This window comes from Ursus americanus, chromosome 28, assembly GCF_024610735.1.
Source record: "Ursus americanus isolate L20-20 chromosome 28, mUrsAme1.1.p, whole genome shotgun sequence".
In the NCBI taxonomy this organism is placed as follows: domain Eukaryota; kingdom Metazoa; phylum Chordata; class Mammalia; order Carnivora; family Ursidae; genus Ursus; species Ursus americanus.
In genome coordinates this window covers 15,232,168-15,251,907 of record NC_142154.1, presented here as the reverse complement: position 1 = coordinate 15,251,907, position 19,740 = coordinate 15,232,168, and positions in this window count along the sequence as shown.

Sequence of the window (19,740 nt, the reverse complement as noted above, 5' to 3'; positions counted from 1 at the left end):
CTTCTCTCCCTTCCTTCTTCTTTTCTTTCCGTCATCATTATCTAGAACAAATATGCTAAGCAAGTAGTTTTCAATCCAGAGAAGCAAACACACAATAACAACACTGATGTGGTCCAATGCTATTACTCCAGAATTACAGGAAGTTCAGAAAATAATGAGATAAGCACATGGAGTCAGAAAAAGTCACTCTAATCAAAGCTGTATTCTTGAGAATCAGTAGGCTTGTTTTTATACGAGGACTGTAGGTAATACTTGGTTGGCTACCATATTTTTATGTTCAGTAGTCCATGGGTCCTGATAAGAAACGAAGTCTCTAAGAGAATAGGGGTCTTCAGTAACAGAATGGAGGGAATGATGATCTGACCTAAGATCTCCAGCTTGCCAGGCAGAACTGGTCGGTGGGCTGGGTTATTCTAAGCAACCTATTGATCCAAAGTGCTGATTTCTCAAGCCCCTTACAAAGAACATGCCCAGGACACGATAAAGTGCTACAGCTGAAGGAAGACTTGCTGATGAGAAACAAATGATTCTGCCATTAGCATTGATTGTTAATTGATGAAAAAGAGAGTAAGTGCAAACCTACGCAATCAGTTCAGACACGAGACACATTGACTGATGGTGGCAAAATGTCTGCTTTAATCTTGTTCTACAAGATGCGTCTCAGGAGGAGCTATTCTGGCCAGGAGATATGGACCCTCTAGTGTAAAGAGAGACTCACGTAAAGAATGTAGACATGAGAAATACAGAATAGCATTGTTTTTAAGATTTTTTTTATTTGAAAGAGTGAGAGAACATGGGGGGGGGGGTGAGAAGCAGACTCCCCACTGAACAGAAAGCCCTATGTGGGCCTCGATCCCAGCACCCTGGGATCCTGACCTGAGCCAGAGGCAGACCCTTAACCAACTGAGCCACCCAGGCGCCCCCAGAATAGCATTTTTAAAATAGATGTGGAACAAAGCATTCTTCATTGTGGAACCATATTAATTATTAGATCCACACCAAGCTGTTTAGGTAATCAGCTGTTTCTGAAATTTTCATTACGGCCATGAACCAAATCCTTAATATATTTTGGAAACTGGGGAATCTGTTTGGACAATGTCATATAGAGCTGAAGAAAGCAACGTTTCTCTTCTTCAGGCACAGTGGGCTCAGCAATGGATGGAGACTGGGACGGCAGGACTTGGCATGTGTGGTATCATCTTGCTCTGAGGAAGGAGACAGAGACAAAGACAAAGAAAACACTTGTGTCATGAGAAGAGTGTGTGAGTTAATGTTCTCAATGGCTTTCAGGTGAGTAAAAGGACAGAGCTTCTTCCTCCTGCCCTAGAACCCACTGCATTTAGTTGCGAAAGACCAACTAAAAACAAGATGGCACCAGTTTCTAGGAGAGCATGTTATTTTTTAAAAGAGGGGAGAAGGGTAACCTAAATGCCCATCAATAAAGGGATGGTTAGATCATGGTAAAGAGACAAAGTGAAATGCATATCAAGAATGAGATATTTAGGGGCGCCTGGGTGGCACAGCGGTTAAGCGTCTGCCTTCGGCTCAGGGCGTGATCCTGGCGTTGTGGGATCGAGCCCCACATCAGGCCCCTTTGCTAGGAGCCTGCTTCTTCCTCTCCCACTCCCCCTGCTTGTGTTCCCTCTCTCACTGGCTGTCTCTATCTCTGTCAAATAAATAAATAAAATCTTAGAAAAAAAAAAAAAGAATGAGATATTTATAGTCCTCCTGGTACAGAAATGTGTTCAGTACAATCACAAATGTACAACATAAAATTTACAAAAAAATACACAAACACACACAAGTATATAGAGATGTCTATAAATACATGGGAACAAGTCAGGAGCATCAAATCTATTAGGTGAAGGGATGGTTCTGATGGACAGGGACTTGCTCCTTATAGTTTCTGTGTGTGTGTTTGTGTGTGTGTGTCTGTTTTCAGAAAGCCGCTAGAGTCAGTCATCTTTCAATTAATTGTATAATAGAATATTTCTAAGTTTGGGTGTTTTGATACAAAATCATAAGTGAAAACTAACTGCTATGGACTCTAAACTCATTTTTGATTTAAGGGAAACTGTTTCCTGGTAATGAGTAACAACACGAGACCTGAAAGTGTTTTGAATCAATGACTCTAAAGACAGTATACGATTTCTTCTGGCTATTGCTCTCTTGGTAAATTCATGTGTAAGATTCCCTCTGTATCAAGACATTCTCAAACATTTGCAATTTTAAATCAACTTGGACAGAGTGATGTGAAATCAGCTTCTAAATAGAGTCTAAATTCATATCTTTTTAGATCAAAGGCATAAAGAATCCCCAGTACTATGTGGTAGCCGGGTATGATTGAGATCATAATATTTTATCCTTTTTGTTCTTTGTATCTGTGCAGCATCTGGCCCTGGATAGCGTGCCCACAGTGTAGGACTTCTAAACAGTATTTGAATAAAATCAATTGATTTTATTGATCTGCTCCCTCAGCCCAAAACAGCCGTCCATTTTCCAACCATCTTTACTCCAGCGTCTCCTGAAATTTAACCACTTGACTCCACCCCTAACTTTAGTTCTTCCTGTCCTCTTCCTCCACCCTCCAGCTAAGGCGTCTGGCATCAGCCCTGATAGAACCAGTAGGAAAGAGGCATCGCAGCAGATTCTCAAGGTGGAGTGAGATTGGGTAAAGAGCTGTGATGGTTTTTCATGGTCAACGTAGCAGAGCTGGAAATTAGAATCCCAGAATACCCTTCCCATGATGGCTTGTGTTCGCGTTGGTCACAGAACCATGTGTCAGGATTGGGAAGGTCACGTGAACAGTCGTCACTGTGCTCAGAAAGTTGGGGTGGGGCTCTGGGCACTGCCATGGTTTGTGCGTGCTGTCACTGCCCTGCTGGCTCACCTCACCGGCTCAAGACAGCATCGGGGCCCCATCCACACCAGCATCCACTGTCCTTCTTCTTTCAGGTTCTTCAAGTCTTAGGTCAAGACCATGTAACAATACGTGGCCAAGGATGTCAGCTCCTTCTACAGATCACTTGTGTTACATAGGCTGCCATCAGTGAGACGGGAACAGAACTGGTCTGTCCTCATGGGGACCGCTTTGTCCCCTTGGGTTCCAGTCTGTTCTCATCGATTTCAAATTGCCCTTGCTCTCCCCTCCTTTATGACCAGCTTTTCTTCCCAACTGCGTGCTCTGCTGACCAACAGTGAACTCCAGTGCTCACCACCAGGTCCCACAATTCTGTAAGGTCCAATCTCTGTGATATTTTCTTACCCTAAATTGCTCATCATGGTCCTGATCCCCTTACTGAGCCCTACAAAATACAATGGCAAAGGCATCTCTCCAATGCTTGGTAAATCCAAGCACCGCACAGGAGTGGCCAGGGGCCTGGTGCTGCTCCATTACCTATAGAAGTGATTCTCACTGTGTGTATGAGCATTTGACCCGACTGGTGGAGCAACTCAGAGAATCCATGTTGGAAATAATGCAGAACACCCACAACCCAGCTTTGGACTCCAAGCAGAATTTTCTTTCTTTCTTTTTATTTTTTTTAAGATTTTATTTATTTGATTTTATTTATTTGCTCAAATAAATAAAGCAGGGGGAAGGGCAGAGGGAGAAGGAGATGCAGACACTCTGTTGAGTAGGGAGCCCGACACGGGGCTCGATCCCGGGACCCTGAGATCATGACCTGAGCTGAAGGCAGACGGTTAAGCAACTGAGCCACTCAGGTATCCCTCCAAGCAAAATTTTCTTAAGTGCATTCTTATGGAAAGGACAAGTTTTGTGCTCCTCCTCCCTTCCTGGATGGAAAAATATTCAAACCACAGAAGTGTGTATAATATTCTGCTTGTGTTCCTGAAGTTCTAACCGTGTTTACCTGAAACGTTTCTATCATTCCCAAACTTTCAGGTTTCTGTTGGTGATTGGTGAGGAACAGATTGCACTTTCCTGAACTGAAATCTAATGAATGCCACAAAGTGAAAATAAACTAGAGACACTTGAAAAAAAGAAGAAGAAAAAAAAGAAAACTCACTTCAAGAAATCTAAGCTTTTTTTGTCTCCCCCCCCCTTCGCTTGCAGCCAACTGAGCTCCCCCACATTCTGATCATCTCCCCGCACTGTGTCTGTGGTGGTGACAACTGATTCATGTGTTCATTTGCATATCCCCCGGTGCCAGCAGCAGAATACAGAACGGGCCTCCTGCTCTGGCAGCCGACACAGCACTGGCAAATCAGGGGGCTGTCAGAAACAGCTGTCCATTAACGGAGTTTGTGGAAACAACCAGGAGCTGTTTGAAAATGCTAGGTGGTAGAATTTAATTGGAGTAGCAACTGTTCAAAATTAAGATTAAAAGGACCAGTCAGTCAATGTGGATTTCGTGACACCTTAAAAATAACATTTCAGGTTTGATTAATGCTGCATCCAGTTTGCACGTTTCTCTTCTTTGCCAATAGGGTCGATTTGCTTGCTGGTGGGCAGTGCAGTGCCTCTACCTAGCCGTAGGAGCTCCAGGGTTCCCAAGGTCGGATATCCTGGTCCCGATGCTGAGACTTTGTTGCTTATGAGGACTAGCAATGGTTTCCCGCAAGCACATTTTTGTCTCCTGAAAAATCTCAACTTTAGCATTTCCTTAAGAAGAGAAAAGAATTCCAACATGCCAGAAATAGCTACTTATAATTTGGGACAGGATTCATAACTCCAAACTCTGATTTTTAACAATTTTAAATTCGCAACTGAACTCCTGGGTACGCATCGATATTCTCAGTTCCATATTGACGATGCCTATTGTCATCGGCTGGACTACAAATTCAAACCGGCTGTTCAGTTAAATTCCCGACTTTGGCTGTTAAGTAGATTGCATATTGTACCACTCCCTTACAAATGTCCATTTTAAAGCCAGCTTAAAAAGGAGCATATTGAATTTAATGGTTAAGGAAAGCAAATGTACAGTATGGTTAAATAGGGATCTTTTTTTTTGGTAGACCTTAAAAAAGCAAAAAAAAAAAAAAAAAAAAAAGACATCAGAGCAGATAGAGCAAAAAGGAAGGGCAATAAGTGAGGCAGCACTTCCAGATAGGAAGTGCCTGGTAGCCAGAAGAGGAAGTGACAGCTGGTGGCTCAGTAAACAGATTTCAGTTTAGTAGTTTTTGAACATTTTAATATGCTTCTCCACTGTATCTTTTGTTCCCAGTTCAATAACAAAGCCATTTTCTATTTGTTGCCTTGAAATATCAGATCAGTTAGAAAACAGAGAAAAGATAAAATCAGGTGGCATTGAAACAAAACATTTTTAAATAACTGATGGGATGTTCTAGTGTTGGGGCGGGGTGGGGGGGGGGGGGAGATGAGGGAAGGGAAGTTATCCAAAAAGAGAGAGCAGGAGAATGCTTGCAAATGGCAAGGCATAGACAGCATCTCTTTTCTCCCAGGCTGTTTCCGCAAATGATACTCTCTTCCCAAACATCACGTATCCCCCAACTTCTACCAAACTGATCGAGAGATCCAGCTGACTGGCGGTGGCTGGAAGGAAAATGGAAAAACTGTGAAGAGTGAAACTGACAATGGCATTGAAGGCATTACTCCTATTAACAGTCTCGCTCACTTCAAAGCCGTGAGATGTCAAAGGGGACAGTTATATTGAGACCCACGGTATGTGTGGCATGCATTGCCTATCTCAATGAAAAACGCCAATTTGTGTTTGTTGTAAAGATCTGTAAATACTGTCTTATGGTAGCTAGTTTTTAATTGTTGTCAGCCTCTGGGGAAAATGTGATTGATTCCTCTGTGCTGCTCACATGGTATGTGGGAGATGTAATAAGACGAGTGGAGCTGTTCTTTGAGTGGAAATGTTCCCCTCCAGCTTGAAAGACGGAGAGAAACGCTGCAGAATCCAGCTCTTTCCCTTTCTAGTTTTAGTGAAATTAGGTTCCTTTCAAACGATACTATTACTGCACGGACCCATGAAAAGACCAAAGTCAACTGCTAATATTTCTGTAACTTGGACTAAGTGAAGTGGTTGTTAGGAAATCTTAGTTTGGAGGAAAAGGATAATTGAAATCACGGTTTAAGGAATCAAACATCATTTGGGAAGTTAGCATTCCACTTCAGGGCATTCTACCGGGAGGATTGTGCAAAGAATTCATGTTTCAATAGGACCCCGGTCTCTGTTTTCTCAATTCTAGTTTGAATATGAAGGAAGAGTGCCGATTGCGCCCAGAGATTAATGAAACGTACAAAACAGACTTACTTATAAACGACAGTCCACTTATAAAATAAATCTATTGATACTATTTCCGTGAAATCTCTCTCCTCTTGTAACCCCATGGTGCTTGGCACAAGTGCCTTTGTTCGGCTGCCTTTGTTCCAGACCTACTTGTCTTTTGGCTTGTTTTGTAAGCTGGTCTCCGAAAATCTGCCTCCTCTGCTTCCCACACGGGGAGCTCCACCCACTTCCCAGCATCCCTTGCAGCAAAGGGTGGTCACATGACTCTCTCCACCAATGGCATCTGAGAGAAGCAATAGCTTCAAGCCCGGGGTTTTTAAGAAGGAGAGGTCCCCCGTGCACATTCCCTTTCTCCCTGGGGGGATGGGAGAGCCACAAGGCGCTAGGGGACGGTAAAACTACCCAGGGGAAGGATCGTGGGTCCCGGAATCATAGCTTGAAGGAAGCCACTACTGACCAGAAGCATCTAATATAACATGGACTGTCACATGAGTGAAAATAAGCCTCTCTTGTGTTTGAGGCATTGAAAGGTTTCTCAGTTATTGCTTCCTGTCCAGAGTGAACTAACAGACACGATCCCGAGCCTCATAACACCGTTTCTCTTCCTGCCGCCTGCCACTAATTCCTCCAACGCATCTGTTCCCTACTCCCACCTGCCTAATGGGCCAGCTCGTGGTTTTGCTTCAGGCCTTACAGTTGATAGGTTTCTGACCAGCCGGTACATCAGCTTGGTCCGATGGGCTCTGGACACTGTGGGCTGTCCCCCACTGCTGGCCTCACCTGCGGGATGTAAGACCATGAGGTGTAGCAGGGACAGTAGGAAACACTGCACTTCCACCTTCGATGAGTTTCCAGCAGAAAGCAGGCTTTCGGAAATCAGTTCTTCAGAGCTCAGAAGTGTACAAAAAGGAGTCAATGCCACCCCTGCAAGCTCCTGCCAGTGCTCCTACCTTTTCAAGGTGGATTCAGAGTTAAAGCGGCATGCACCCTGATTGTACATGGAGCATTACTGCAGGCGTCCCAATTTCTGTCCTTCTTAAAGAACGACTCTTCTTCCTCTAAAGAAGATAGTCTTGGGGCGCCTGGGTGGCTCCCTGGGTGAAGCGTCTGCCTTTGGCTCAGGTCATGATCCCAGAGTCCTAGAATCAAGCCCCTGCATGGGCTCTGAGCTCGCAGGCAGGGAGTCTGCTTCTCCCTCTGTCCCTCACCCCTGCTCATGCTTGCTCTCTCTCATTCTCTCTCTGAAATAAATAAATAAATAAATAAATAAATAAATAAATAAATAAGATCTTTAAAAAAAATGTGCTCTTTGTTCCGTCCTTCAGGATTTCCCAGTGAGGAAGGGGGCATCCGGAGCCAAGCTCCACGTTGGGTGCTGGAGGTACAAAGCTGGGTGGCACAAACCACGGGTTCTGCTCACAAACCAGATTTCCTTGCATAAGACAGACACCCACAGGGCAAGCGAGTTTTACAACTGTGCAAAATGCTATGGAGTCACATGGGGAGGGAACACTCATTGGGTCAGAGCCAACCCTAAGATAGGTTATTCCAGTTCATGTGACCTCACAACTGAGAAGATAGGGGGATGCAGGGTGATGAGTGTATCTTTTAAACATTGAGGCGGAGGTGGGGGAGGGGGTGGAACCCAGACAAACTATATTTAAAATGTAACAGGTATTTCAAGTTTTATTTTTGTTTGTGGTTGTTTTTACAAGAACTGGCATGCATAGTGCATTCCACCCCATAAGAAAGTATCTTTCAAATTGATAACTGGTTTTCTTCCATAAATGTCCACTTCTATTAGAATCCCTGAATTCTTGATTAAATTTGCAAATTAATTTTTAGGTACTTTTAAAGTGAGGACAGTTCTGAGACACCTTCAGTTGAAGCCTTGCTGCTGAAGGCAAGACCTGTGTTGGGCCTTTCTCTAATATGAATAGGTTGGAACTCACAGATCAAGGAACCCTAACCCCCATCCCGAGCTTATTTGAGTGATGCAGTAGGGTGCTGGTTCCGGCACCATTGAAAGGGTTTTGACATGTCACTAGTATGGCTCCCCGTGCCACTTCCTTTCTTCAGGTGTCAACAATTGCTTGGGATCGTGATATATTCTAATTCGTTCATTCCTAGGTCCCAGTATACTGCAGGTAAAATCAACTGTTTTGAGATTCAACCACATAATGGAATAAGCTGACATAACTGACTTTATCTAGAGGATGAGAGTAAAAATACAGACATGCAGAGAGTCACACAATGACAGGGAACGATTTTTATGCAGTTTGCCTACTGTATGTGGTACGCTTCCTGGGGACAGCTGGGGTAGTGGCATTATCGCTTGTCAACTAGATTTTGGAGTTCTTGACCGAATGCCTCTGTGCTTAGTAAGACGCTTCGGACCACAACGAGAACACAAAATGAGCTGAGAAATTTATCGACATAGGAGCATAGACAAATGAGACCAGGAGTGCTCTCCATTTGTGCTGATCGTGACTGCACCGCCTGACAATTCAGCAGAACATCATGAAAGGGATGATTTTGTGCCACAACCAAAAAAGGAATTTCTAAGTCTGTATTTTTCATCAGACTGGGAGCACCCAAAGATGATTTGTGGACTAGGCTGATGTGATTCTTTCCAAACTAATTTGGCTCAGTTACTTTTGTTGTTGTTGTTTGCCAGGGGCATTTGTTTTTCTCAGCTGTCTATGAGTTCAATCTGCCGTAGGTGCATCCAGGACACCTCTCCATCTATTTTGTACTTTAGCGCTTGAGCCATTTCTGAGATATTTTCATACTTAGACATACAATGGCATCTTAGAAAATGTGAAGGGCACGGGAAATTGATACGGTCTCATTCAAGTACAGGAGAGCTATAACTAACCCAGGAGATAACCTGTTGTCTAAATTCATGCTATGCTGAGCCCTGTTTTAAAATGGTGTTTTGCTGAATCCTTATAGTAATAATATCAACTAGAGAACCATAGAGAACCTCTCTTTATGTAAAGAAGAGAGGAAAACTAGAAGCAGTAAAATAGTGTGGTGTTGGAGAGCTCTGGCTCAGGAATCAGGAGCCAATCCTTGCTAGCACCATAATCATGCCTTTGGACAATATTATGAAGCTCTTCTCCGAGCATCAGTTGACTCCTTGGTAAAATATGAAAAGTATGTTCCGTTTGAAGAAATAGATGAGTTGCTGCATGTTACGTGCTACAGATGAACGCTGGCACATAAGATTGGTCAACTTCTCTAGGCTGCTGTCTCATCATGCAAGAGCTCTGCTATTATCATCTGCATCACGATCTCCAGAAACCCAGGCCTCAAGACATGGAGGTTTACTTCTCTTCTGTCCTTTCTTCTATGCCTATTTGTCTGACATATTTTGATCCGATTTGATATCGGTACCCCTTTAGGTGAAGCATTTTAAAATCTATATATTTTTAATTTTAATTAATTAATTAATTTTTAAAGATTTTATTTATTTATTTGACAGAGAGAGAGAGAGAGCACAAGCAGGGGGAGCTGCAGAAGGAGAGGGAGAAGCAGGCTCCCTGCTGAGCAGGGAGCCCCACACGGGCCTCGATCTCAGGACCCTGGGATCATGACCTGAGCCAAAGGCAGATGCTTAACCAACTGAGCCACCTAGGCACCCTTAAAATCTAATAATACTGCCTTTTTAAAATAAAAGTTTCCAGTTCTTATTAAAATGGTGGCGATTCAATTGCAGGATACATTAAGGAAAATATAATACTGTACAACTTTATTGTAACACATCGTCTTGTGTGATAAGGCATTGTCCTCTAACATTGACAAATTATGCCCTGATACGTAATCCTTACATCATAATAAATGCCACGTAACATGGTTTCTCCCTAGGAAAGGCGCCATCCTTATCCTCCAGTATCAGGGTTATAAAAAGATATGCTGAATTTTCTCAGGCAATATTTATATTCTTCCAGCAAATCATTTCCGAATTTGTACACTCTGGTCTTAGCATTTTGACCACTGCCTTGTCATCATACAGGTGCATTAATAGATACACATGTGCATTATGCTAGCATCGTTACACGAATGCACAAATACGCAAAAAAAAAAAAAAAAAAAAAAAAAAAAAAAAGCCCTTCACATCCATGCTCACCAAACTTTAGGAAAGTTCTTCTAACTAAGCAAAGCCTCCAGGTCAAAAAGTCAATAAGAAATGAAGACACCATGGACACCTACAGCAACCTGGGTCGCATTGCTTATTCTAGCAACAAAGATGCTAGCAAGAGCTAAGATGACAATAAATGAAATGTAAATTTAAAAAGGAAAAGGGAAAAAAAAAAAAAAAAGGAGAAGCCTTAGGAGAAGAGGCAGGCTGGGGAGAAAGGGGCTGTCTCTTAACTGGGAAGGCTGCGGGGTCACATCGCCCACTCGTCTGCCTGTGTGCTCCGTGATTCTCATTCAGTTCGGCAAGATTCTCAAACAAAGTCCAGTGTCCTAAAAATATTTGGAACTATTACAAAGCATAAATTATAAATGTGTCAGGAAAATGGAAAAAGGTGTCTTGGGCCTACTTAAAGCACAAAATGATCTCAGCCGTTATTCAACAATGATATGAACATCTTTTATTTCATTTCTCCTTACCAGTTCCTTCTGTTTGCTATCATTTCCTGCTCGGCACCATGTCAATAATTACTAAATTAGTGGGACACCTGTACAATTTCAGCTCAAGTGTTATTACTGACAAGTCAAACAATGCGGCTGATAGAAAAGATGGGACTCCATCTCCTTATTTAAATGGACCGTGTTCAGAAGGAAAGATTGAAACCCCCTTTTTCTTCAAAAGAGGGAGGGAGGGAATGGTTTACATTTTGTGCAGCTCAAGGACACGGAGTCAGAGGAAATGCCTTTTTAATGTAAACCTCTTTTCATTTCCAGGGGACAAAAATGAAGGTTATTGAAAAGAATCGTGCTTGGTGGAAGAAGTAATTACATTTTTTTTTCAAATCTCGGAGGAATAATGCTTTTATATTTCCTGAGATGACCCAATTTGCACTGCGATACGCTCCCTTAAATGTAAGTGTGCGACGTCCTCGCCCTGCATTGTTTCTCCCCCCGTGAAAATGCCCCTGTTGTACCTCTGATTGATTTGAGTCCTGATCTCCCAGTTTTCCCTCCTTACAATGATGAGTTAAAAATGAAAGACTCCTCACCTGGTTTGCCCCTACCTCTGTCCCACCCAAACAAAACAAAACAAAATCCCAAAAGCCCACTCAGCTAGTCAAGTCACTGCAGCTGCAAATCACCTCCTCCCGCTGTACAAGGCGGGGCTGCCACCCTTGGAGCAGGGGAGACAGTTGCCTGACACATGGTCTGGAAGAGGAACCTGAGTTTCTGGGGTCAGCAGCCAGTGGCTGGCAAGACCTCCTCCTTATGAGAGCTCATTCATCTCTAACCTTATCTATATTTGTGTATATCTCAAGGACCCTGCTCTCTATAGCTACATAGGACCCAGCATTCCCAGAATATCTTTTCTCTGTAATTGGAAGTAGTGTTTCTTCAACTTTCCCATTTATTTGTTAAAATGTGTGTTCCTAACGACATCATTGCTAACGAAGGCTCCAAAATAGCATCTCCACCTTTGAAACCTTTTGATGACTTCAATTCAAATGCTTCACGTGCTTTCTGGAAATTGATTTGCTTTTGGTACAGTTGGGACCTGTAGGCATAAAACTAAGCTTATTTTTGAAATGTCAAACGAACCTTCTACGACGTCTGGATCATAGAGAGGTAAACATTTATTTACAAAACACATATAATGCTTGTTCTGATTTATTCATCAACAAACTCTTAATCTCTGGGAAGGTGATCATTCTTGTTGACGTTGAACATATTGAAAGGCCCTGATCTGAACTCTTTCCACCTCTGAAAGAAATAGATGGTCATCTCGATCATGTTAATGAGGTTACTATCATTCTTAAAGTAAGTTTTAGCTCTTTGTTTCTTTTCACTCATCTTCTCACACCAACCGGAAAGATTAAGGTGTGGATAATTTGGGGTGATTTGTTTTGAGAACTGACAGGGAAGTGAGGTTCCTATCACCTGCAATAACTCAGGGAGTTCAACACAAGAAGCACTAGGGATCGTCAGACACTCAACAAATCTCGTGCAGTGTGAGACTCAGGAAAAGAGAAATGGCTTGCATCTCAGGAACGTGAACTGCCAACACTTTACATAAACTCTCCTAAGGCTGGCATTTAATTGTCAATGAACATATTTATCTTGCTTGACTTCTCAAGCACCATTTGATTAACTATGCTCAATAACAAAATTGATTTGGGTAATTTTAATAACGAGTCTTAAGGTAAGAATAAACCCGCAATATTGTTATTTTTCCAATGTCAGAAATGTATTGGTGATCTCAGAGAGCTGGCTACTGATTGAAGGGGTTAAGAGAAGGGAAGAAAATTACAACAACAACAACAACAACAACAAAAAGAAAGTGAAAGCTACGATTCTGACTGTAATCTTTCTAACATTTGAATTTAGTGATTTTACCTGGAATTGTGTATGGGTCACTCATTCAGTCAACTGATTTCTCTTCCCACTAAGTTGACTAAATTCCCTGACTGTTTTCACCAGTACTGACCATTTTGAATGATTTAGTATGTTTCTCTGAACAGGATATGTGGAAACATTTTTTGAACTATCAGCTATTTGAGTTAGGTCGTTCCCATTAGGATTGGTTTCTTCATTTGTTTAATATTAATATTTTTGAAAGAAGTTTCTGAATTTTGAGCTGCTGCCTAGTAAATTTGTGTAGACTTGTAGATGGTGCTTTAGTAGAAATATCACAGATAGAGGAATATAATAGGTTTTCCTTTATTGCACTAACGAGCAGATCCTGCAAAGCATACTTTTCAGTGGTAGAAGTGGGGAACAGTGATTAAATTCTGGATATCATTGCATATAGGCCCAGCAGAATTGGCTGATGTCTGAGAGGAAGGCCTCAAGGAAGACTTCTGCCTGAGTAATTGGATGAATGGAATTGCCATCAACCAATATCAGTTCTCCATACTAGACGTCAGAGTGGAAGTGGCAGGTAGGATGGGAATATACAAGCCTGGGACCCAGGAAGGAGATCTGAGCAAAAGGTAGAACAATGCAAGTCATTGTCATTCACCAAGTACTTGGAAACCGTGACATTGAATGAGACAATCAAGGCAGTGAGAATGGATAGAGAAGAGTGTAAGTGTAAGATGAAGTCTGAGACTGGATCCATGACTGGATCCAGCAATGTGGGGAGTCATCAGTAACTTAGCTGAGAGCAGCTCTGCTGGAGAAGTGGAAGGATGAAGAGGGATTCAAAGAGGAGGAAAAAGAATAATTGGAAGGTACTACATATAGACAATGCTTTAAGTTTTTATTGTCAAAAGGAGCAAAGAAATGAAGCTAATAGCTGGAGGAGGAAGTGAAAACGTGTGTGCATGTGCCCACGCGTGCGTGTGTGTGTGTGTGTGTGTGTGTGTGTGTATGTGTGTAATCTTTCAAATGAGAGAAACAACAGATTGAATATGATGGGAAAATCCAATAGAAAGCAAAAAGTTGGTCTATGGCAGAGGGGAGAATTGTAGGGGTGATGTCTCTGAGTCGGTGAGAGAGGTTGGTATCTAATACGCAAGTGCAAGGATTGGTTAACTGAGAGGGAGGTGGCAGAAAAAGCCAAATGTGTGGAGACCAATCGTGGCAGGTGGCAGACGTGACAGTGGAAAGACTGTGAAATTCTCCTGATTGCTTCAATCGTCCCAGTGAAACACAAAGCAAGGTAATCAATTGAGAGTCAGGAGAGAGGGAGAAAAAGTGCTGGGCAGAAAAAGGAGCGAAGGTGTGCAATCGCTTTGAGGATAGTGCATGCGGTGTGGACTGGGTTGGCAGAGCCCGTGATGAAGAAAGCACAAGCATGAGAATAACTCGTCTTCCAGTTTTATAGCCAGTTCATGTTGTCTCAACATCCAAGCCCATAATCCATATCAGCAAATGCGGTGTTGTACTTACTTTGTGTAGGAGTATATTCTTTTGATGGCACGGCTGTGATGCCAGACAACACATTATTGAGGTGTTAGCTAGTTTAAGGAGCTTGCATGGGAAACTAAATCAGCACGCTGCTTCCTTCATTGAGAATGTTTTGCTGTGGAAAAAAAAAAAGTGTGAGCTGAAATAAACAGTGACTTAGTGACATTGTAAAAATTGTGAGTTACGCGATCGTTAAATTTAAATGTACTCATTATTATGTGATGATATGGTAGCTGGTTATGAGCAACTGTATTATGTGCTGGGGTACGATGGTTATGGAGAGAAAAATGTTGTGTTGCAAAAGCTTGAATAAATGCTTAGAGTTTCTTCAAAAGAGAAAGTTCCAGCTTTGTAAAGATGTGAAACAACCAGATCTGCTTATTTCTCCCATGTCTTTGATATTTTAAATTAATCATAATATTGTCATGCCGTTGAGAGGTAAGATCTAATGGAAAAAGCAAAAGTTAGGAGATGTAAGAACAGAGTTTTACAGATTGTTTTATCGTGTTTCATAATTAACAATGATTTTAACAAAGATGGACGGCCTTGCTACTACACATCTATGCAAGGTTATGAGAGAACAACTTTCAAGTTGATAGAAAGTTTTAAATTTTTCACTCTCTATCAAAAGTGACTGATATTTTGAAATTCATAGATCTAAAATTCATCTTTTTCATCAATATATCATTTAAATTCATCTATGACATTCCAAGATAAATTATTAGAAATTGTTACTAGCAAAGAGTTGAAAATTACCTTTGAAAATACAACATTGTTTGCTTTGTTTTGAATAAAAGAAAAAAATGAATATTCTGAGCTTGCTGAAATTGCTTTAAAATCAAAGATCTCTTCTTCCGTTCCCATCAACCCACCTACAAGTCCTGAGAATTCTTCATACTTTTATGAGTATTGTTAAAGCAAAACTCTTAAATGCTATTTATACATTATCCCCTGCAAGTAGGGTTGCTACCAATGTAACCTAAATGAGATGAATTAACAAGCAAGGAGCAAGCTCATTTTTTAAATTAACAACTTCAGGTATTAACATACATGGGTATTGGTTTAAAGCATACTTACACACATTAAATACAGGGACTTACAACTTCCTTGATTATTTTATTTCTGACTGCAGAGCAACAGAGTTATGAGCGTAATAAAGATTTTGTCTATATATTTTCCATACTTTTTTTTCAATGACCAAATGGTACAGTTTTTGAAATTTCTCATTTCCCCTACTATTTCATTCGATTATAGTAACCAAAATGTAATTTTATATTTGCTCAATCTAATAATAAACACTGGGTTTATATTTTGTAGGTTCTTGGTTTTTTTTTAAATTTCTTTTAAATTATGTTTTACAAAAATATTAATCTGGAATAAATTGGATCAAAACTAGAGCTTTACTACAGATAGTTTGAGAAGCACTAACTGGCCATGGAGAAGTACATAAGATTCTCAAGTGAAGGAGGCAGGTGGTTAGAAATATACTTTGATAGGATAGGACCAGACAGATTGATGGATGGGCTAATTGTCTCAAAAACCATACAACAGGAACTGAATGAGCTAGAGGTAAAGGCCAGCTAGCTTAGAGTTGCAAAATGCAAATATTGCCAAAGGAATTTTTCAAGTGATAGTATGATATTATGGGAGAGGAATCTAAGATTTTGGACACTGAGTAGTTTCCAAGGCAGTGGGAGAAGGAGTCACAGTTTATCATGAGGTCTTGAAATTTGCCAGCTGGATTGTATACAGTGGCAATGAATGACCAGAGGAATAGATTGGTGAAAGGAAAAAAAGACTCAGATGTTCAATATTCACTCAACAAATATTTTAGTACGCATGGAGGACCAACACACTGCTCTAGGCACTAGTAGGATAACAGTGACTCAAAAAGTCAAAGTCCTCGGGGTCTGAGTGGCTCAGTTGGTTAAGTGTCTGCCTTTGGCTCAGGTAATGATCCCAGGGTCCTGGGGATAGAGCCCGCATCAGGCTCCCTGCTGCAGGGAGCCTTCCTCTCCCTCTACCCCTCCCCCTGCTTGTGTTCTCTCTCTCTCCCCGTCAAATAAATAAATAAAATCTTAAAAAAAAAAAAAAGTCAAAGTCCTTTCCCTCACCAAACTCATATTCTAATTGGGGAAATACAGACAATAAAAAGTAGTTAAATAAACTGCTAAATATACACAAGCTAGTGATAAGCGCAAACTATAAAACAAAGCACAGTGAGAGAGATGACAGTGTTGAGGTGAAAATGGAGTGTTTAGTAGTGTTTTTATAGGATGCTCAGGAAAGCCCCCACTAATATTTCTCTTGGGCAGAGGCATGAAGCTACCTGAGCGTAAAGTGCAGAATACCTGAGGCTTGAGAGGGCTTGAGATGTTTGAGAAATAGCAAGGAACCTAGCTTCAGGGCAGTGAGCAAGGGTGGAGCATGGGGTGGCATTGGTAAGAAATGGAGTCAGAGAAGAACCTTGGACCCCCAGGACCTTGAAGGACAATATAAGGATTTTGGTCTTTGGTCTATGTGAGAGAGAGAATACATGGAAGATACCAAGAACACAAAGGACATGAGTTTGGTGATATTTAAAAGGATCACTATGATGCTGAACTGCGTACAACTGGGAGCAGAGCGAGGTTGAAAGAAGGCAGATCAATTGTGAATTATTGCTGTAATCCAAGCAAGAAATCAAGCTCGGTCCCAATAGTAACAATGGTGATAATATGAAGTGGTTGGGTTCTACATATTTTTGGAAGCTACAGATATGGGATAATGAGCTTTGAGGGAAAAGAGCAGGTTGGAAATATAAACTTCACAGTGAAAAAAAAAATTGATGGTGTTTAATGAAAATGAAGATTGAGGGGAGAAGATGGATAAAGACAGATTCTGATACATGCCAACATTTCGACATTGGGGAGAAGAGAAATATTTAGAAAGGAAGTAGAGAGGGAGGTGCCAATGCCAGTGACCAATAAAGTTAACAGCATGGAGATTATCACTCACCTTGATAACAGGTGCTTCCGTAGATTTCTGAAGAAGAAAGCTTGAATGGAATGAAAATAAAATGGGAGGCTATGACACGAATGCAGTGATGAGAAGCAGGTCTTTCAAGGGTTTCTCTAAAGCAGGGTTTGGCAATCTACGGCCCATGACCTGTTTTTATAAACAAAGTTTTATTGGAAGATAGCTATACCATTCATTTATAGATTGTCTATGGCTTCTTTTGTGCTGCAATGGCGGACTTGAGCACTCGCAACAGAGACTATCTGGCCAGCAAAGACGAAAATATTTGCTACTTGCCCTTTATAGAAAAATTTGCTAACTGTCTGCTCTAAACCGTGAGGAGAAATGGAGGTGGTACCTTGAAGGAGATGTGGGAGCGAGAAGGACTTATTGTTAAGATGGGAGAAATTATGGAATATTTGTATGCTAATTGGAATTACCTGGGAGAAGTGAATAATGAAACTCCTGGGGAGTGAAGGAACAATCACGAGAGCTATACTTTTGGAATTGGCCTTGAAAAGGAATAGAATCCAGAGGAAATTAGAGGGATGGTTTATCCAGGAAAGGAAGGCAGACGGGCAAAATACACATATACTGATGTGAGGAGGTGGTAAATGTGGGTAGTGAAGTTATGGAAATTCTGATTGTTTTCACTTCCTCATTGATAGAGGAAACAAAATCATTGGTCGACAGCGAGGGAGAGGGGTGGAGGGATTGTGTTGGAGATTTGTAGAAACAAGAAAACAGGTGAAATAGTCATGAGGCAAGTTGGAAGATCACTGAATCAGGAAAATGTAGTAGCTGGGCTACTCATGAGCTCATGAGTACCAAATGCGACTCCTCACCATGGTTTGTGATTCTTTCAGTCATGGAGAACAGCACTAGAGTATCTCAGAGTTGAATTTCATGTGGTTTGAGATTTTCCTGGTAAATATGATAAAGGGAAGAGGAGCATGGACTCAGAAATGATTGTGAGGGCTTCAGAGGGGAGGGGGGGAGAATGGGATAGACCGGTGATGGGTAGTAAGGAGGGCACGCATTGCATGGTGCACTGGGTGTTATACGCAACTAATGAATCATCGAACTTGGCATCAGAAACCAGGGATGTACTGTATGGTGACTAACATAATATAATAAAAAAACATTAAAAAAAAAAGAAATGATTGTGTTAGACAAATGATCCCCAAACTTAAATGTACAGTTTCCTGGCACCCTCTGTGGAGACTCTGAATCAACAGATGGTGATAGGGCCCATGATTTTCATTTTTCCTAAGCTCACAGGTGATATTAATACTGCCAGTCAAAGACCCACACTTTGAGAACCACTGATTTGGACTGCACAGTCTAGGCTAGATAAGTAAGGAAGTGAAGAATGAGGTGCGATGACAGTAGAAGGTGGCAAGTTTGATGCATTACAAGAGCCTCTGGATTTAGAAGAAGTGAGAAGGAAGAATCAGAGGCATTGGATAGAGCCTATGGAGATGGTATAAAATGTTGCTAATAACAAGTTCTAGGGTATAACCTCTTAAGTGGGAGACTGAGATATAGGGTTGTAAAGCAAAATCCTTGGAGGTGAACTGCTCAAGGAGCTGCGAGGCTAAGGTATGTTGGCTTGGTATATAGATATTGGCATTCCCAAGAATTTTGGTAGTAGTAGAGAGAGCACGAGAAAGTGACGGGGAGCCAGGTAAGTACAGAGAGTCTACCTATGCCTCCTACAATGACAAGAGGGATACAGGAGTGAAAATGGACAGCATTGGAAAGGGTCAATGAGCTGGGAAAAAGTGTTCTCAAGGGCCCATCAGGCTTCAGTCAGAGTAAAAAAGTGAAGGAAACATTCACATATGTATGCATCAGAAAAGTTTTGCTAATGATGGATGATATATTCCAAAATCTCAGAGGAAGGGTCTGGATGTTAAGCAGAGGTGGATGCTTGAATCAACTAAGATGCCTAGGGGCGCCTGGGTGGCACAGCGGTTAAGCGTCTGCCTTTGGCTCAGGGCGTGATCCCGGCGTTGTGGGATCGAGCCCCACATCAGGCTCCTCCGCTAGGAGCCTGCTTCTTCCTCTTCCACTCCCCCTGCTTGTGTTCCCGCTCTCGCTGGCTGTCTCTGTCTCTGTCGAATGAATAAATAAAATCTTAAAAACAACAACAACAGCAAAAAATAAGATGCCTATTCTCTTTATGAATTAGAGTGTGATGTTGATGGGTCACCTTTGACTTCTTAATGAATAACAGAGCAGAAGTAGAAGGCATGATAGGTGTTCATGGTAAATTGTTCCATGTTGGGAAGAGAGACGTGAGGCCTATCCAATTCTCCCAGGGTTCTTGAGTGCCTCTAATCCTTCCTTTTCACTTGTGATAACCCACAGATTCCTATAATACATCAGTCTTACCACCTTTCCCTGTCCATCATACCACATTCTTAGTGCCAGGCATTGTTCTGGACACAAGGAGCACAGACAGAAAACAAAT